This window comes from Apodemus sylvaticus, chromosome 20 (genome assembly GCF_947179515.1).
Source record: "Apodemus sylvaticus chromosome 20, mApoSyl1.1, whole genome shotgun sequence".
Classification (NCBI taxonomy): domain Eukaryota; kingdom Metazoa; phylum Chordata; class Mammalia; order Rodentia; family Muridae; genus Apodemus; species Apodemus sylvaticus.
The window spans coordinates 56857221-56873519 of record NC_067491.1 but is presented as its reverse complement, the minus strand read 5'-3'; the positions used below and the strand labels follow the sequence as shown (position 1 = coordinate 56873519).

The 16299-nt window shown below is 45.2% G+C and overlaps 1 pseudogene; it reads right to left on the bottom strand.

The window, feature by feature from the left end:
- Positions 1–8547: 8547 nt before the first annotated feature.
- LOC127670606 (sperm motility kinase X-like) lies at positions 8548–9356 on the bottom strand (annotated as a pseudogene).
- Between the last annotated feature and the right edge of the window lie 6943 nt (positions 9357–16299).

The window sequence follows — 16299 nt, the reverse complement described above, 5'->3', positions numbered from 1 at the left end:
AATTTCTTTAAGTATGTCCTTCATGTGTTCCTGTACCAGCATCATGACCAGTGATTTTAAATCCAAATCTTGTTCTACTGGTGTGATGGGGTATCCAGGACATGCTGGTAGAGGAGAATTGGGTTCAGATGTTGCCATATTGCCTTGATTTCTGTTAGTGACGTTCCTGCGTTTACCTTTTGCCATCTAGTTCTCACTGGTGTTACTTGGTCTTGTCAGTGCTGGACTCACCAGTGCAAGCTGCCCCTTCCCCATTGGCCTCTGGTGCACAGCTTACACCCTGCACTGCCTATAGACAGGGTGCTACTGCCCTGGCTGTTCAGATCCCGAAGCAGGCACCCGAGGCTCCCACTGGGCCCCGCAGGATTTACCTTACCGGAGCACACCAACTTCTCCCAGTTGGCAGGCCGGAAGCCCCGCTAGCCTCTTGCAGGACCTAGAGATGTGGTGTGGCCGCCCAGGCTGATCTGGATCTGGAAGCGGAGAGAGTTGAGCTGAGGGCTTCTACCTGAGGCCTTGCCCCAGATTGTGTCTGTGGACCAGATGGAGCCCGTGTGTACCCCCAGGGAGCGCTGACGGTGTATGCTGCTGTGACCTCCCCTGTGTTCCGCTCACTCCGCTGGGCAGCTGATTCCCCAACCGGGCTGGCGCTCAAAAGGTTAGCCTGGCCGCCCAGGCCCTGAGTTCAGGCAAAAGCCTGGGAGGCCAAGGTCCGAGCAAAGGTCCCCTAGGGCTATGACTGTTAGTTGGGTCCACCAGGTGACCTGGATGGCGGGCGTGCGCGCCCGCGCTCCCCGAAAGCGCCGGGAGAGTCTGCTGTGCTAACAACCTCCTGGGCGGGTTGACTCACAGATGGCCCACAAAGCCGCCCAGTTCTTGGGGTCAGTCCTGTGCCTTTTGGGGCCTAGACCCCCGCTTTGTTAGCCTGTTACGTGTCTGCCCGCCAGAGCTCTCTGGTGTCCTGCAGGCAAAATGGCGGCGTGTGCGCAGGCCCAGGCAAAAAATCTCCTGGCTGGATTGGCACCCCGATGGCCCCCCGAACAGCCCAGGGCCTGGGTGCAGGCCAATGCCCGTTGGGCTCAGCCCCCCCGCGGTGTTGGCCTCGGATTATGTTTGTGTACCTCAGTCTGTCCGATCTCTGGAGTCCGAAACCAAGATGGAGATGAGCCTCTCCTGACTGGCGGGAGGCCAAGTTCTGAAGTGGCTTCTGTGCAGTGAAAGGCCCTGCACAACTTCAGCTACTTGCAGCCTGGCTGGTCAGCGAAGGTCAGTGTTCGTGGGCACAGGGCCTAACTGGACCCTGTGTCGCCTTGGTTCCACTGCTGATGGCCCTTCACCTGGACCAGCCACTGCTGCACTGACACCTGCTCTGCTGCCGCCCCACAATTTCCCTTTAAAGTAGGCCTAACATCACCTAAAGGCACCCAATGCTCTGGGTTCTATATTCTGGTCCATGACTCTGGAAGCTTTCCCAGAGGCCATGTGGGCACTAGGGACCCAAGGTAAGACATGGTCCCCTGCATATGAGCTCCCCTTAAAGTGTACCCAAAAGCCATAAACTACACCCCATCTCCTGGGCAACCATATTAGACACTACAATGTTGCTAGATCTTTACATTCCCAGAGGTCATGCCAGTTCTAGAGATCAAGAGGTGATGGTATTTCCCCAAATCCAAATCCAAGAGGTTGTCCAGGCCAAAAAGTCTTAGAAAAGAGACCGCACTGGACCTGAAGTCTGACTGATCACCAGAACTGCAGGCAACCCAGGACAGAAGATCAGAACAGAAACAAAATTCAAGGAAAACAATACTCCTGTGGTAGAATTAGGGCTGAGGAGGAGGGCAACTCTGTAGGAGGATCAGCAGTCTCAATTAACTTGGACCCCTGAACTCTCTCAAACACTGGAACATCAAACAGGCAGCATACATCAGTTGATATGAGGCTCCCAACATATGTACAGCAGAGGACTGCTGGATCTGTGTTCATTCAGAGATGATGCACTTAACCCTCAAGAGACTGGAGGCCCAAGGAAGTTTAGAGGTCAGGTGGGGTGGGGTGGGAGTTTGGAAAATCCTGTGGAGAGAGGGGGTAGGGAGGAGGTGGGATGTGTAATAGTCAGGAGGGCAGATGGGTGGGAATAAAATATGGAATGTAAAATTTTTTAAAAAAATTAAAAAGAAAGAAAAGACCAAACCTCAGAATAATAGCTATAGAAAAAATATTCCCAGGTCAAAGGATCAGGAAATAACTTTATTTCCAGATAAATAATTTTATTTTCAATAAAATTATAGAGGAAAATTTCCCCAAACTAAAGAGATATCCTTAAATGTACATGTAGCTTACAAAATACCACATAGATTGAGCCAGAAAAGATCTTCCACCAAAAGATAATCAAATATATATGTATATGTATTTATGTATATATTATTAAAAAACTATATATAGGAAAAATATTTAAAGCAGAAAGGGAAAGACGGAAAGTAACATTTGAAGGCAAATGTGTTTAAATTTCACCAGAATTCTCAACAGATACTCTAAAACCCAGAAAGACCTAGAAAGCTGACTTACAGACTTTAAGACACCAGATATGTCATTCCAGACTATGATATCCAGCAAACCTCTCAATCAACAGAGATGGAGAAAATAAGATATTCTGTGGGAAAAGACACTAAATAACATCTACAAATCCAGCCCAAAGAAGATACTAGAAGGAAAAATCCATTCTGAGCAGGTTAACACCAAAGAAAACACAGCAAATAAAAAGTTGCACAGGAAAAAAACCAAAGGAAAGTACACACACACACACACACACACACACACACACAGACATACACACACACACAACATGTCTCCAGTACCTAAAAGGTCATCTTGCATACAGCTCCACAAGTGAGCCCAGTTCTCTGCTAAGTGGAAGCAAGGCCCAGATCTGAGTGCCCCATCATCATGCTGGTCTTGAGACGGACTCAAGACCCAGATTTACTGTACGCTTGTACTAGGGCAAACCTAGTATTTAGGCCACGAAAGGCCACTCTAGGACAGACCCAAAACCTAGGATGCAAGTAAATGCTACACACACTCAGATGCTTGGTATCTTAAACACTGAATGCGTACTGGACCTAAGGGCAACTCAAGTTCCTTTGGTCAGTCAAATCTCATGGTGTAGAGGCCATATATTTATTGCACAAAGACTGGTCAAGTAGCCTCTAGCATCAAATAGTGACTGCTTTGTAATATTAGTAACCAGGAGGACATGCAATGACCTCTTAAGGATCCAGTGTCCAGAGGACCCAGCCCATTTTTATTACAAGGCAGGGCTAGTGCGCAAGCAGTCACATACTGTTCCTCAAGGCAAAAGCAGTGACCAGGGATGGGACTTCAGAGTGACAACGTAACAGGAGAACAACTAGGGGAGGCAAAGAAAGGGCATGTTCCAGGAAGGCGCAATAGCCAGGGACCACCATATTGTACTTCCATGTCGGATAAAATATCCACAGCCTATCCCCTAAGTGACCTCATAGAAGACCCAATTCTATGGAGCTGGGTCTTAGGCTGTGTACAAAGCAGATCAGTATCTATGGGGCACTATCATACTTTTTACTATTTTAAGCATTTGTACCTAGCAGATGCACACACTGATCGACCCCAAGACGGGTCTAGTATCCTAGGTGCCAAGTATATAATGAACAGGTGTCAGGCTTCTATCAAGATTGTCACCAATGAATCAATGATATCACATGACATTAGTAGTATTCCGGGAGCTCAAACTTCTTCCCTTTAGGGAAGGTTCAATACCACTGGTCCATTGTCATGTGTAGCAGGAACAGAGGTTCTCTAGAGCTTATTTTGGGAACAGGACACCCACTTCTATCAGCAGCCCCTTCCATGACCCTATTGGGGACTATTTGTTCAAATAAAGTTTCAGCTTATTGTTGTACCACATATTCCCCTACGACAGGGGCCCACAATCCTCTGCCAGCAGCTTTTGAATTTTCTGCCTAGACCTATGGCTAGGACATACAATTACTAGTCCATCCCATGGACATACTCCCTAGATGAACATACTATATCCATTGAAGAACCTTTTAACAGTCATGTCATGAATGAACTTTCCATCCTACCATGCCCAGGTTGCACACCCTTACCTGAAGTACATAGAGGGGCCTCTGAATAAAAGTGCCTTGCTTCTTGAGATCACTCTGGAGGATGTTCTTGTCAGGGCCCCCGCCTATTGTTCCAGAGGAAGAAACATATACTGGCTGTGCGACAGACACTGCCAGAAAGTTCCTCCACATCAACGATGGCTTCTGAGAACATCTTCAAGCCATCAACTCTTTAAGGGAATGAAGTCAACAGGCAATGTAAAAACAAGTACAGAAAAATTCTAGTCACAGTAAATGTTTGTGAAGGTCTCAATACCTGGGGTTATGATAAGGGCTTGAACCCATGAAATGCTTCCTCAAGACACAAGTCAAGGAAGAAGAATGCCTAAAAATGCAAGAGATACAAACCTGTCACCACAGCACAAAGGACCTAGAAAAAAAATGTGAGTTGATTAGCCTGCGCTTCACATTAGCAACCTGCTTCAGAGAAAGAAAGGGCCAAGAAATCCTGACATTTATATCAAGATAGGTAAAATGAGAGTGTAATATTCTGAGAAAAGGAAGCTACAAAAGGAGTAAAATATTGGATAGAGGGACCAAACACCTGATGCTAAAATGATGCTGGCCTAAGAATGGGAATGAGCCAGTGTGTAGCAGGAAGAATTCAGAGATGTACTTCAAACCATGAATGTGGTAGATTATCATCAATTACCCAGGTTCTGTTCACCAAGCCCAGTAGAATGGTGACTGGTGGCATTGGGCAGCTGAACTTTCTTTTGAAAAGAAAATAATCATCATTCTTTTGCAGATACAGAGGTTTATTCAAGGTTGCCATGTGTGTGTGTGGGGGGGGGGGCGGCTCTTCTTGGTAACACTTCTGTTGCTGGCACAGCATGGTACCAAGCTCTCTGTCCGAATCCTGGGTCTTCACCCAGACACACAATACCTAAAATCAAAAACCATACAGATTCCACACTCTGGGTCCTTTGAAAATTGATCAGTTCTGCACACATGTGTTGATGTCACTACTGTGGGTAGTGCCAACCCAAAGAGCACCCAGTTATCTCTCTTTGCCCCCATGCACACAAGAATGGAGGTGATGGAAGGACGGAATTTGAGAAGTGCCTTGCCCAGGTCACTTGGCTCTTGCCAGAACAGAAAGGAACTCTTCCCAGTGAGGAAATTCTTCAAGATGACTCAGATAGTGTTCCCTTACAACCGTGGTAAGGCTAAGGTGCCAGATGTTCCTGGAATCAGAACACATCTTTCTTTTCTTGTTCTTAGCCCACCCATTTGTGGGACAGGCTTTGCCCTACCTCTGTATCAATGAACAGGTGCCTCTTCTATCAAGAAGACCTGAATAAAAAAGGATTTGCTAAGAATTACAAAAAGTCCAATTGTGCATCCCTTGTAAATAACTACCCACTCCCAATGGCCTGAGCCAGGAAAATGCCATGTGCCCCTCTTCCCCCCAGGTTGTCTGTGATGAAAAAGGCGACAATTCCCAGGTCCCTACAGGTGAGGCTGGCTGCAAACCTTGTTCTGTGTTGAGTGATGTCACTGGTGTTTTCTGCAGTTTCCAGAGCATCAGGCTTTGGAATGCTCACTGATTGGGTCCAGAAGCATCTGGCCTTTCCCTGCCTGCAATGGACATGAGAATGAAGCAGCAGCACACACAGCAGAAGCAGGAGCAGCAGGAGCAGCAGGAGCAGCAGGAGCAGGAGCAGCAGCAGGAGCAGTAGCAGCAGCAGTATGGCAGAAGTAGCAAGGACATGATCATGCCAGGAGACAGCTCTAAGGGAAACTGATCAATATACACCAAATAGTTTGTAATACAGAGTGGTGTCAGGGGACAGAGGGGTTGAGTTCCTCTTTAACACATTTGAAGTTCTCTTTGTCTTTATACTTGGTGGGAATGGGGCAAGTCACCATGGGCCACCCAAAGGAAAACTTACATTGTCCTGTCAGGGGGACTCATCTGTTTTACCATCAACATCGCCCCCCCACCCCAACCCCCACCCCCACCCCACTGCAATGCTTTTTACCAGCACCTTCTCTGGAGTCAAATGTCAAGCACTTCAGATCTCACCTTGGATCTCCTCAAAAGATGGTGCATAGGTAAGCCTCACCTTGCACATGGCTGTGTACCCTGGGCCAAAGTGGGGAGCAATGCCCATGCTCACTTCCCATGACTCCCAGAAAGGATGAGAATAGGGAGTTACTTTGTCCGAAGGGAGTGGAGACAAGAGAAAATTGATTTGGGGAAAGGTTATAGAAGGCAGAGTCACTCAAACTATGAAATTACCTTGTTTGTAACGTGGGCTCTCTCCACTTCAAGGAAACAGCATTAGTACTGACTGTGCCTCTTTGTGTTTCTCTGTGTGTGTGTATTGTGTGGGTGTGTTGTGTTTCCAACCAGATGTAAAGAATACTCATCAAATGGTTCAAATTTGAGTGCAACATACACAATCAGAGACTAGAGCTGGTAGTTTTGTGAGGGCTTCAGGGTCTCTCTCAGTGTGACTATGCAGTAATCAGGATGCTCTGCTCTGCATCAGAGCTGTGGGTCTGAACCATCTCCACCCACTCTGTATTTACTTCTGGACTCGAATGGATACTCATGGCTTCGCAGTTCTGTTACCACATCTTATAATATCAGACATATCTGTTGGATACATGCAACAGGTCAGGTCTTCTGGGTTCCTTCATCTGCCTCCAGGACCACTCTCTCCTCAGCTCACAAGTACAACTGGAGACAGGCTGCTGAGCTGACATTCTCACTGTGCATGAAGGTTCTCTGAAGTCTGGTGTTTCTTCTCAGTATCCTTGGTAACCACTAGCACTCCATGGATGTTTCTTCCAGGGGCTTCTGAGTGCTGTGAATATTAACTCACTGGGCCACAGCTATCCTGGGACTGCTGCCCAGTGTGGAACTCCCTACAGGGGATGGGAGGAAAATCATTCAGAACTTCTCAGAATCTTCCTTCAGACTTCAGGGGAAAATAACATTTTGCCTCTGATTTAAGCCTGAACTATAGAAAGATCTTCTCTCTGCCATACAGCCACCTGAAAATCCTGTCTGGCTCTGTCCTCCCTGCTCCTGTCTGCATCCTCAGCAGACTCCTCTCTACTCTCTGGTATCATCCTCCAGGGACCACAGGGCCTCTGATAGCCCTTGAAACAGACAGAAGAAATCTTAGAAATCTGCAGGACTTATGCATGGCTGTGCTGGCCCTGTGATGGCATGGTACCTCAGGCTGATTCCGCCCAAGTGCTCCATTGATCCCTTCACACATTTCCAGCATCCTTGCCTAGCATTAGGCCACTATCCTCTGCTGTCTACATGTTGCTCAAGTTTTGAGGAAAGGTGTAGTCTTAGGAGGAGGAAGAACAGGATGGGACTTTTCTCTCTGGCATGATAGACCCAATGTCACCAACACCCTTAGTGTGCATGCTGGAATATGTTAAGGGAAGGAGAAACTAGAGAGTGCATCCTTTCCAATCACACCCCACCTACTTGTTTCAGCCTGTGTCTCTGAAGCACTCTTCATTGGATGCCATGACCTTGTTATTTTTCACTGGGAGGCAGCAACACAAGTTCCTTAAGGCTTTGGAAATCCTCTTCTTCAGGCTCCTCCAGGCCCGATTTCTCAGGGGGACTCTGTGAATACCCTGGGACCTCCTTCGGAGCTGCTCCTGATGGACTGTTTCCCTTGAGGATGAGCTAGTGTCTTGTAAGGATTCGATGCCTATATTCTCTTCCTGGTTCTCCTCACTGGGGGAAGGGCTGCTGGTTCTGGACTCCCAGGAGGACATGCTGCTACTTGTGTCTGTAGCACTAGAGCTCTCTTGGGCCATATCTTGCGTGTTTTCAAAGGTTGAGGATTGTGTGGATATGAAAAGTGACCATGGGGCTCCTGATGATGAGGTTAGCGTTGTTGTTGTTGCCTTTCTTTTTCTTGATGATGATTTTGTGGAATTGATGCTTCTCTCCTTCTCTCTGCATGTACTCTTTCCAACATGAGGCATAAGCCCTTGGAGTGGGTAGGTGTTCTCCAGAAAGCTACTCTCAAGGGAAGAAAGGCTGGGAGGTACACTATGCCTCCTCCTACAGCCTTTCCTTCCACATCCGGGCAGCTCAGAGAGAGTGGGCAAAGTGAAGGTGGAAAGAGTACGGGCACTGGTTCCCTTCCTTACAGGCCAGGGAGGGTTGGGGGCTTTTGTAGGGTCCAGAGTACTGCCCTGCCCTCCATCGTGATAAAATTGGGGCTGCCTTTTATGCTTCTTTTTTATAATCAAATAAGTCGCCATATCATGATTGTACTTCCGTTCCCTCAAAGCCTCCCTGAGCTCTTTAATGTTGTACCCCATAAGAAACATGTCAAAAGCGAGGTTGGATTCTGGTTCTCTTGGGATTTCCTCTGAAGATCTCAATGGGTCTTGATCATGGCACAGCCACGGGTGTACCAATATTTCTTTAATGGATGGCCTCATTATGGGGTCTATAGTCATTAATCTCTTTAATAGGTCTCGAAGCTCTGGAGACAGGTGATACGGGATCCAACAGCTCCGGGCTAGGATCAGATGCTTTATCTTGGAGTGCACTGTCTCTCGGAAGGGAAGGTGGCCAATAACTAAATAGTATAATACTACACCGAGACTCCAGATGTCAGTTGGGAGGCCATCATATTGTTTGTGATCAAACACTTCAGGAGCACAATATTGTGGTGTGCCACAAAATCCTTTGAACTTTTCCCCAGAGGCCAGTCTTTTGCCTAAGCCAAAGTCAGTCAGTTTCACATGCCCCTCCCAATCCAATAGGATGTTCTCGGCCTTGATGTCTCGGTGGACAATATTCTGACTGTGGATATAGTTGACGGCCAAAGAGAGTTCTGTAAATATCCTACGTGCCTCTTCCTCGTCCAGATGCCCACACTTGTTGATGTGTTTCAGCAGGGATCCCCGGGCTGCATATTCCATCACCAGGTACGTTTTGTGCCTTGTCTCAAATATCTGGAACAACTGTATTATGTGACTATGGTTCAGGGATTTCACAAGATCTATCTCAGAGATGACCAGGAAGTCTATATTTGTGCCCCTTTTCAATATCTTGATGGCTACCATGGTCCGGGTCTTAAGGTGGAGAGTCACTTTGACTTCTGCAAAAGAACCTTTATCTAGGGTGCGCAGGATATAGTAATGCTGTGCCAGGGGGTTCCCTTCATGACAACTGGCCTCGAGGTCCCCCGACATCACACTTCCATTCTCTTGGTCACCAGGAGCTACAGCAAGCAAAGATGGCAGGGAAAACAGATCAGAATTCCTTCTACGATAGGTTACTACTAGAGATTCTGAGATTAAGAGACACAGACACTTCCATAGACGAGTCTGGCTCTGCCTAAGGACACAGGGAAACCAGAACAAAGCAAAGACAAACACAGAGGATGGAAAGAAGGAAGAAGGCTCAGAGCAGAAAGAGAGCAAGGGTGATGGAAGATAAAATTTTAGCCAGGAGAACAAGGATCCCCATTTCAAAGGAGCAGAACATTGACAAGCTTACCCATGACGTCCATCATGAAGGACTGAGCTAAAGGCCACACTTGAACATCAAGATAGCTTTACCCAGAAATGTGTGGGATGCAATTTGCCCCAGTAGATACAGTATCTACACGGGATGGGGGCAAAAGTCACACAGCACCTATGAATAAGAATGAAAATTTGTCAGTATTTTTCTGGAATGGATGTTGAGATCACTCTGATATACAGAACATCTTAGTCCAACAGAGATATATACCACAATTTTTTCCTTATATGCAGGATACTGGTGGTTTTAGGTTGAATTAAAAAGAAGGGGAACTCTGAGGGGACTGGAGGATAAGAGGCAGGATGAGCTAGAGAGTAACAGACAGTGACAAAGTCAAAAGAGAAGTTAGGAAAACAAATATGGAAGTTGGCCAGGGAGGGACGCTGCTCAGGTTTCTTCCCACATTTCATCCCAGCACTCCAGAGGCAGGCAAATCTTTGAGTTTGAAGCTACCCTGGTCTACACAGAAAGTTACAGGTTGGCCAAGGCCATACAAAGAAATCCAGTCTCCCAGGAACAATAAAACAAACTGAAGAAGGAAAGAGAAAGGAAGAAAGGAAGGAGAAAGGAGTGGGAAGGAAGGAAAACACATGGATGTTAATCCAGAAAGCAAAATGAAAATAATTAAACAAACAAGCAAACAACAAGAAGGCAAAGCTGTAAACAAAGCTCCCAAATGAATGAAATCACATACACAGAAACCCAAACCTCTGAGTTTACGGAAACAGCAGGAAAGAACTCAGTCTGTGGACATGTAGCTGATGTTCAATGTCGAAATCCAAACAATCACCGATGTCCAAATCTGATCCAACTACGGAGTCCTGTAGTTCACTACCAAACAGCTCTCTGCACAGAAGGACACAAAACAGCCCGGACAGTGCACTATATGATCAGCTCTTGGTCATTCCTCACAATGGCTCTCTCTGACATCAGAGCATTAGTGACCAATCAGAGCTGGCACAACCCACAGTGATTTTTCTCACTCCTTACAAGGTGCTCTGTCTGTTACTGTTCATTTCATTGAGAGCAAGCACTGGACAAGAGACACCTTAAGGGAGGGAGAGCTTTATTTAGATTCATGGCATGAGGGGTTTGGAGGGTATGTTGGGGTTCCCCCACTAGGGTTTTAGTCTCATGTCAAAAGGAATGTTTTAGATGGGTTGGGGACAAGAGAATCTCTCCCCCCCTCTCTCTCTCTCTCTCTCTCTCTCTCTCTCTCTCGTGTGTGTGTGTGTGTGTGTGTGTGTGTGTGTGTGTATGTGCACACATTTGAGTGTGTGTTTCCAACCAGATGTATAAAAGTACAACAAACTTCATTTTGGAGATTTGGGGGTGAGGAAGCATCCAGGAGAGGGGCTCTCTGCTCCAAGACCAAGCAATCAAAGCTTGTCCTGGATTCTTAGCAGGCACAGATTTCTAAGGGTAGATATTTCCCTTAGAAATAGGTGAAGATTGCTGGAATGTCATGTCCTGATCTTCTGGAGCTCAGAGTTTGGTGGTTTTTTTTTTTTTCCCCCTCAGGAACTAGTGGGTTTTTTGCTTAGTGATTACTCAGTTTTGTTTTTTGGTGTTTGTATTTACTTGTTTCACCCTGTTTCTTCCACATATGCTCCATTGGCCAGGCTGGGAAGTCCTTTCAGGCCACAGGTTGCTTTTGCTTAGGTTCTAGGGCTCAGTCATGGAGCTCTTCAGGACAGGTGGAAAGGACACTGCCCCATGGCAGCCCCTGTTGTGGCACCTCATGTTGATGGCAGGAAGAGGGTGGAGAGTAAGCACACCGCAGTGGTGGCTCCTGCTGAGGTACCTCATGGTGGTCACAGGCTGAGGCACCTCGCGGATGTCACAGGCTGATGTACCTCACGGTTGTCACAGGCTGAGGCAGAAAAGGACATGCAGTGGCCTTGGCGGCTTCTCAGCTGTAACCTCACAGGAATGGGGACAGGGAACGTTAACAACTCAGGCACTACAATCTGAGCAGAATGTAATAAAGCTTACAACTAACAACAAATAAATCCCCAAGAAATTTACAAACTCCTGGAAATAAAAGAAAGCATTACTGAATAATTATGTTAATGAAGAAAAAGATTTTCAAAATGTGAAAGCATAAAATTCCAACATTACATAATCAGTGTCACATACTTAAAGTAGTCCTATGAGGTAAATAGATACCTATAAGTGCTAACATTAATAAAAGAAATCAGTAAAACAAATATGTTAATTTAATGAAACCTGAAAATTTGGAGAAAAAAAATTCAAACTTAGTTGTTCTGTAAGTCTCTGGTGAGCCTTAGCTTACCAGGATCTCCTGAATGAAAAACTCAGAGTCAGGAATCGATGTAAAAAACAAGAGGAATTTGTCATTCTAACATGATGGCTCACGCTGCACATAGAGAGAGAACGACCAAGTGCAACCCACGTAGCAGGCCTTTATACAGTCCTCAGGGCCGCCGCCATTAGGCACAATGTGATTGGAGGAGGGGGGAAGAGGAAGAAGAGGAGGAGGAAGAGGAGGAGGAGGAAGGGGAGGAGGAGGAAGGGGAGGAGGAAGGGAAGGAGGAAAGGGAGGAGGGAGGGGAGGAGGAAAGGGAGGAGGAAGGGGAGGAGGAAGGGGAGGAGGAAGGGGAGGAGGAAGGGGAGGAGGAGGAAGAGGAGGAGGAAGAGGAAGGGGGAGGAGGAGGAGGAAAGAAAAAAATGAAAAGGAGGAAATTAAGAAAGAAGATACAATACTAAAAAATATTCCACAACACACTTGCAAACAGTGCAGCAGCAGCAGCGGGGGAAGATGGCTGAGGCTGTTCCGCAGCATGCATGGACCGTGGAGCAGGGAGCAGCTGCCCAAGAAGGAAGGACATCATCAAGTTTCTGCAGTGTCCCGGTTCAGATTCGTTTCTCACAGAGCATAAATTACAGGGAAACATAAAAAAATGTAACTAAGACTGCTAATGAGGACCATTTGGTTAGTGCCTATAACCATCTTTTTGAAAGTGTCTCAAAATTGCTGAAACTGGAAATAAAGCGTCTGAACAGGTGAGAAACGTGAAACTTGGTGACGATAAACCCAAAGAATCCAAGTCTGAGGAGACTCTCGAGGGTCCACCAAAATATACAAAATCTTTTCTAAAAAAAATGGAGATAAAAACCAACATTCCTAAAAAGCGAGATGTTGTTCACTGCTGGTAAATGGGGACACTCCCAGATGGAACTGTTTTTGATCCTAATATTCAAACAAGGTCAAAGAAGAAAAATGCCAAGCCTTTTAAGATTTAAGGTTGGAGTAGGCAAGGTTAACAGAAGATAGGATGGAGCAGTCTTGACTATGAATAAAGAAGAAAAGGCTCGACTGGAGATTGAACCAGAATGGGCCTACGGAAAGAAAGGACAGCCCGATGCCAGAATTCCACCAAACTCCAAGCTCACTTTTGAAGTGGAACTAGTAGATATTGACTGAAACCGGTACTTCAGATCGGACGTCAGCAAGGATAAAAACCTAATGTGGCCAATTGGAGCTTGTTACTATCGTGAGGGAAGAGCCAACAGGAAAATTTAAAGAGTTAAAGTTTGTTTACTTGATCTCAACTTTTGAGAAATTTAATTCCCAGTAACTCCCCTTAAATCTCAGACATATTCCTACAGTCATGTAAAGTATTCAAGAGAGCTGCTTTTCCTTTTACCTCATAAACTAAACGGCTCAATAGAAATGCCATGGATTGTTAAAAAAAAACACCATACTTGCAAACAGAATACAAACATGCATCACAAAGATGGCCCACCATGTTGACTTGAACCACCTGAATATAAGGATAGTTAAATATATGCAAGTCTGTAATGTAATAAGCCACATTAGTGAATTTAATTATCCAATCTAGATCATCTAGATGCAGAAAATTTATTTGATAAATACATTATGCCCTCATGATAAAATTCTTAGGAGAATGTAGAACCACAGGGACAATACTTCAGCCTAGTGAAAAGATATATGTGAGTAACCCTCTGCCAACATTATCTGATATGGATTAAAGATTAAATCAATCAACCCCTCTGAATTCAGTAATGGGACAGAGACACCTGGGGCTCCAAACATTGTCAATAGCACTTGCTATCTTCACTATTCTCAAAGTGCAGCTGAGGTAATAAGCAAGGGAAGGAAATTAGAGGCACACAATTAGGAAGGAAGATATCCAACTATCCCAGTGTACAGTGGACAAGATGCTAGATATTAGAGATCCCAGGAATCTTAACAAAAACCTTCTAGAAATGACAAATTCAGCAATGTAGCTGCATAGAGATTCAATATGCATAAATCAATAGCTTTTATATATCTAAAACATTAAAAAATGAGAAAGATCATGAGCATACTCCACTCCACCAGACTCAAAGAAAATAAAGTGCCTGGAAATGAACAACAAGGAGGTGATGGGAATCTACAATGGAAGTTTTCAACCTCTGAAGAAAGACATAAAGACAATGTATTATTCCTGGATTGGTAAAGTGAATATTACATCAAATGAATGAGTATTATACCAAAACTTTTTTTTCCTTTTTTTAAATTCGATATATGTTTTATTTACATTTCAAAGATTTCCCCTTTTCTAGCCCCCCCACTCCCCGAAAGTCCCGTAAGCCCCCTTCTCTTCCCCTGTCCTCCCACCCACCCCTTCCCACTTCCCCGTTCTCGTTTTGCCCAATACTGCTTCACTGAGTCTTTCCAGAACCAGGGGCCACTCCTCCTTTCTTCTTGTACCTCATTTGATGTATGGATTATGTTTGGGGTATTCCAGTTTTCTAGGTTAATATCCACTTATTAGTGAGTGCATACCAGGATTCACCTTTTGAGTCTGGGTTACCACACTTAGTATGATGTTCTCAAGCTCCATCCATTTGCCTAAGAATTTCATGAATTCATTGTTTCTAATGGCTGAATAGTACTCCATTGTGTAGATATACCACATTTTTTGCATCCACTCTTCTGTTGAGGGATACCTGGGCTCTTTCCAGCATCTGGCAATTATATATAGGGCTGCTATGAACATAGTAGAGCATGTATCCTTATTACATGGTGGGGAATCCTCTGGGTATATGCCCAGGAATGGTATAGCAGGATCTTCTGGAAGTGAGGTCCCCAGTTTTCGGAGGAACCGCCAGACTGATTTCCAGAGTGGTTGTACCAATTTGCAACCACACCAGCAGTGGAGGAGTGTTCCTCTTTTTCCACACCCTCTCCAACACCTGCTGTCTGAACAGAACACCAATAGCGTATGCTCTAAGATCAAGAATTGACAAATTGGACCTCATATAATTACAAATTTTCTGTAAGGCAAAGGACACCATCAAGAGGACAAATCAGCAACCAACCAATTTGTAAATATCTTCACCAATCCTACATCAGATGTAGGGCTAATATCCAATATATATAAAGAACTCAAGAAGTTAGACTCCAGAAAACCAAATAACCCTATTAAAAAATGGGGTACAGAGTTAAACAAAGAATTCTCACCTGAAGAGCTTCGGATGGCGGAGAAGCATCTTAAAAAATGTTCAACTTCATTAGTCATTAGGGAAATGCAAATCAAAACAACCCTGAGATTTCACCTTACACCAGTCAGAATGGCTAAGATACCAAAACTTTTTATATGTTTGATTCAACCCCCCTGAAAATCCTCATCTCATCCTTCGTTTCAATAGAAAAAAGTGAACCTTACCTTCATATGGAACCACAAAAGTCCCCGGGGTGCCAATAGCATCAGAAGCAAAGAGGAAAATATTGTGGGGAATACCATTCCATATCTTAAGATGTATTACAGAGCCATAATATTAGGGTCAATTTGGTCCTGACCCATAAAAGATCAAATAAACAAAATCAAGGATGCACACGACTTCATGTTGTGAGGTAATTGCACCAGCAAACAAAAATGTTTTTTAATATTTTTTATTTAATATTTCTTTTTACTTATTCACTTTACATACCATTTACTGCTCTTTTCCTGGCCACTCCCTCATATCACCCAACCCTCTTTCCTTTCTGAGCCAGTGGGTGCCACCTCTGGTTACACATCCACCCTGGAACATCAAGTCTTTGTTATGCTAAGTGCATCCTCTACTACTGAGGCCAGAAAAGGCAGCCCAGAGAGAACATATCCCATATCTAGGCAACAGCTCTTAGGATAGATAGTTCCTGCTCTAGTTGTTTGAGACCTGCATGAAGAGCATGCTGCGTATTTGTTATATATGTATGGGGAGCACTAGGTCTACCCCTGTGTGTTCTTTAGTTGGTGGTTCAGTTCCTGAGAATCCCAAGGATACAGGTCAGTAGATCTGTCTGTCTTCCTGTGGAGTTCCCATTCCCTTAGGGCCCACAATCCTTCCTATTCTTCCATAAGAGTCGCCAAGCTCCATCCAGTTTGTCTGTGGCTGTCTGGATCTGTCTGAGTCATCTGCTGGGTGGAGCCTCTCAGAGGACAGAAGACAGTCATGCTAGACTCCCTTCTGCAAGCATAGCAGAGTATAGTGTCAGGGATTGGTGCTTGCCCTGGGATGAGTTTCAAGTGGGGGCAGGTATTAGGTGGCTCTTCCCTCAGTCTCTGCTCCATTCCTCATGGCTGCATTTTTTTGTAG